Below are 4922 nucleotides of genomic sequence, written 5' to 3' on the forward strand. Positions count from 1 at the left end.
GGTTTTTATTGAGTTTAAGGCTTCTAATTTGTTTATGGTTGATTCTAGAATTTATTCCAAGGCTATTGGTGTGTTTAAATGGCATTTTAACACTTCAAAATGAGTTTACTCCCCATGATATGGATTTCACGGCCCAAGCATGTTCTTGGGCAGTAAAATCATGTTTACTCTCCAAAAATTAAGTTAAAGGTGTTCTAAGTCCATTTTGGTAAGCCCCTAAGTCGTATCTAAGCTCCAAAGGTTGATTGGAAGGGTTTTTGGGCTCCAAAACCCATTTTATGTGAGTTCACGGCCTAGGACTGTTCTAGGGCCGTAAAATCATGAATATCGTGCTATTCCATGATTTGAACTCGAATTTGAAGGTCTAAGATGTTATACTAGGAGTTAGGGTAGTTACCTTGGTGATTTGGAGCTTAAATTTGATGTTTTTGGACCTTAATCTTGAGTTTGATGAGAGAGGTTAGAGAGAGAGTAGTGAGAGAGAGAGAGAGAGAGGAAAGGCTTCAAATGAAGTCTTTTGAGCTTTAAATAGGTCCTAAGTTCGGGACACAGTGGAATTCTACCCGATACCGACGTTAAACGGGGCTTTTGGTCGCACCCGATTAAGTTATCGTAGTACGACGGGATTGAATATAGAACTTTACAAATTAATGATTTTGGGCCATTTTCATAAGTTTCTAAGGGATTTGAACACTCATGAGATTAAAATAAACTCACAAGTTTAAATAACTTAGCCCCAAAACGAAAACGGGACGAATCGATAAGGGCGGATTTTACGGGCAGAACGGGTTTCGGCGATGGACTATTTCGGGTTGTTACACTTTATGAGTTGATGCACTCCAGAGCTTAATAACATGTTCTTTTAAGTGTTTCTAGTGGTGAAGAACCATAAAAATAAGGCCTTGGTCATGTGAAGCTACCCATGCATGAGTTATGAGCATTTTGGGTTAAGAAAGTAAGAGTTTTTATGTGTTGTGACCTTATCAGCCATGCAAAGGCTTAAAGTTGTTAACTTTTTGGAGTATGAGATGTTAGGAAGTCCATATCCAAGAGTTGAGTTAAGGTCTTAATGGGTTAAGACCCAGAAAATGGATTAAGCAAGACTGAAGGTACACGCCGCGTAATTCCAGTATGCCCCGCGTACTGGTTGAGGTCCCCGATCAGTTTCTTGAGTGTTTGGGTACGCTGAGCATACCAGGGGGTACGCCCTGCGTAACTCTGTCTGGGGGTTTTAGGCTAAGCATTGTGTTGGGCCTTGACTGTTGGGCTGGGAGTTTGGACTTCATGTAATAGAGTCTTGGACTAGAGAAGTGTATGTATGTGCTTTGGGCCCTGGGTTTGGGCTTGCCTTTTTGTTTGGGAATTGGTTCGTGTGAGGGCCCATTTATTATTGGGCCTTGGTGGGCCCAATGGGCTTAGGGAATTAATGGGCTGGTAGGTGGTCTATCTTTAGACCCAATAAGTGAGAGGTTAGACTTAGCTCCTAATTGAGATTATTGTTGGTTTGGCACAGAGTTAGAGGTCGGTGCGTAGCAGCAGTGTTTATAGGAGCTGTTCTTCATCCGAGGTGAGTCTTCTCACTATACCTTACCTAGAGTGGTAATTAGAGTTATATGACAGAGTATCTTGTATGCTATTTATGTGATTGTGATACACTGCATTATTTCTATGTGATTCATGTCGTGTATGTTCCAGAGTTTACAGAGTTAGAACCGGAAGGTTCACGTAATTAGAACCGGAAGGTTCACAGGGTTAGGACCAAAGGGTCCACAGAGTTAGGACCGGAGGGTCCACAGAGTTATAGCCTCGAGTGGCTAATATGTGTTATATGTGGTATTTTGAGGAACTCACTAAGCTTCGTGCTTACAGTGTTATGTGTTATGTTTTTCAGGTTTTCAAGTTAGTGGGACGGCCCCAGCTCGATTGTACACACCAGAGGAAGAGTTATGTTTTGAGGATCCTGGATTATTAATTATTCAAATATGGAGTTATGTTTTGAAAATTGAAAAAATGAGATTGTTTTACAAGTGTTATGAAGAGTATGCATTTTAAAATAAAATAAAAAAATTGTTTTAAACTTTCACGTCGTTACACTTACCAATTTAAAGAGACATATGGAGATTGAAGGGTTTAGAAGATGATTTCTAGAGGAGATTAAGTCAGATAAATTGAGTAGTAACATCCAAGGAAGAAGATATTAAAGATCATAAACTTTTACCTCTATTTGTTACATTTAAACATGTTTTTATTTATTGAGTTTGTGTGATTGAATTCACCCATGAGTAACTGAATCTGGATACTCATGTTTAGCTAGATTAAACTTCAACACATAGATTAGTTTATTAGTTATGGATTTTTCTAGTTGGTTAAATGCTTGTGTTTGATTATTAATACCTAGCATGCCAATATTTGATACTTAAATTGCTTGAAATCAAGTTTCCGTGTGGCTTAGTGATATTAAATTTCATGAACTTGACACTTAGTAATTTAGTAACCATTGTATTACTAGAGCTAGGATCGAACCAATCGTAGAAAAGTAATTATATTTATTAAATTTGGTTGTGCTGGAGAACATATATTGTGACCATAATTGTGTTTGTTTAATCAATCTACATAGCTCCATTCATAATTCATAATTGATTTTGTGTTAAATTATGTGTGACCATGCATAGTTCTACATGAATTAGTTAAACATTAGTATATTTGGACTTAAATTACTAATAATAAAAATATAGGTAATCAACGTGAATTATCCATAATTAGTAGCTAACCATTGAGGAAAAGTGGATTCAAACTAAACATGAGTGTTTTAGTAATTGATTGAATTTGATAATTAGGTGATTAAGTTTGTCCGAAATTGTAAAATCAGATAAAAACCAATTTAACTTTCGCTCTTCTTAAATTAATTTTTAGTAGGTAAACTAGTTAATTAAAATTGTTCCCTATGATCGATACCCGACTGTTTGTGCTATACAATTTACGAAAAGGTACACTGCCTTTAGTCGAATAGCTAGTTAGATAGTAGGTAAAATTAGGCGTAGTATTATTTATACATAAAGTTTTTGGCGCCGTTGCCTGGGAACGACTATTTAGCTTAAAAAGTTATTTTCTTTAGATTAATAGATCTTTTTTGTAGGGTAAAACCTGCAAAAATTTAAATTCTAGCATTAGATTTTTTTTAGAACCGAACTCACGACGTGAGCCCTTAGCTCACGACGTCAACTCAGTAGTTTTACATTTTTTTCGTTTTTTGTTTCTATTTAGATTTTCTGCGACAACACGTGGTGGTGCTCTTTATCACGTCATGGTGAACAGTCAGTAGGTGTTTTTAATTAGTTTTTGTTCGATTTTATGTTTATATTTTTGTTTTTGTTGCAATAGTACATGACCCATGGATCCAACACACCTTTGATACCACCACTTGAAGATCCTGAGTCAACCCTTCACAAAAAGACGGATAAACACATACGAGAAACCAACCCACCAAAGAAGTTGTGTTTTAAAGATCTTAAATAAGATTTTGGAAAGAAGAAATGGAAGAACGTAGGAGAGTCAAGCAATCAAAAGAAGAACGAAAACAAGATTCAAAGCTTTGAGCAAAATCTTAATCCGCAAGATTCCGATTACGAGACCAAACCTGAATTCGAATTAGAAAGAAGTGAACCCGAAGACGAGCCGAAAAACAAGATGGCATACATTTTTGATATGTCGATGGATGCATAAAAGAAGAGAATTCGAGAGGACACCAGTCCCAGTCTAGTGCAGCCTGCAATTCCAGCTACAGCAACATTCAAGCTGAAGGGACACATTTTGTCCGCGCTTAAGGAATTTCCATTTTCCAGGAAAGATCATGAGGATGCTTACAAACACATTGTTGAAGTCAATGACATTGCTAATTACTTTAACATTCTAAATGTTCCACGCACTATAGTTTTACTTAGAATGCTACCTGTCACTTTCAAGAGAGCTACAAAGGATTGGTTGAAAGCACATCCACCTGATGTAATTACTACTTGAGCGCAAATGCATGAGTAATTTTTAGAACAGTTTTGCCAACCTTCAAAAGGTCCTAAAATCAAGAAAGCCATAGCAAATTTCAAGCAACAACCGGGTGAGTCACTTTACGAAGCATGGGAACGCTACAACAGATTGCCAAGAAATTGTCCCCAAAATGATTTGAATGAGCAACAAGAAGTATCAATCTTTTATGATGGGGTTAACGTCATGACAAGGCAACTCCTTGATTCTCAAGGACCGCTAACCAAGAAAAATCAAGCAGAAATCAAGGAATTAATTGAAGAGACTTCTAAGCATTCACATGAATATCACAATCCTAGACATGATGGAGTGAAAGGAATTGGGGGTGGCCCTTCTGAAGATATGGCTTCTGTTCTAGCTATGCTAAATACTATAGACCGAAGGATGACAAAGATGGACCAATCCATACATGCTATTCGAGTTGGTTGTGAAAGATGCAATGATCCTCATTTAACCAAAGATTACCACTTGGATGAGAACGCGAATAAGAAGGTTCAAGTTTGTTACTCAAGTGGAGACAAATATGATGAAGATTGGAGGAAGCCAAAGAAAGATTGGTTGTCATATGATGAATATAAGAAGCAAAAAGAAGAAAAATATAGGCAGACTGTCTGAGGCTTCTAACAAAAAGAGCAACCACCACCTGAAAAGAAATTTGATCTTGAGTCTATGTTAACCAGATTCATGGAGGCTTCGGAGAAAAGACATGATGAGACCGATACGGTGATAAGAGACCATCAAAATCTGATGAGAGACCAGAAAGCTTTGCTAAGAAATCATCAAGCATCGATCCAAAAAATCGAAGCTCAACTTGGATAATTAACAAGTTTGGTTAATGAAAGATTATCTCCAAAAATGTTCGAAAAAAAAGTCTTAATCGCAAG

General features: G+C 37.0%; 1 non-coding gene across 1 annotated transcript; it reads right to left on the minus strand.

Moving 5' to 3' along the window:
• Window positions 1–4071: 4071 nt before the first annotated feature.
• LOC145077598 (small nucleolar RNA R71) lies at window positions 4072–4178 on the minus strand. Its single transcript, XR_013693339.1, has one exon. It is a non-coding gene; the product is annotated as a small nucleolar RNA R71 (small nucleolar RNA).
• Window positions 4179–4922: the final 744 nt, after the last annotated feature.

This window comes from Lactuca serriola, chromosome 9 (genome assembly GCF_051521515.1).
Source record: "Lactuca serriola cultivar US96UC23 chromosome 9, Lser_US96UC23_V15, whole genome shotgun sequence".
NCBI lineage: Eukaryota > Viridiplantae > Streptophyta > Magnoliopsida > Asterales > Asteraceae > Lactuca > Lactuca serriola.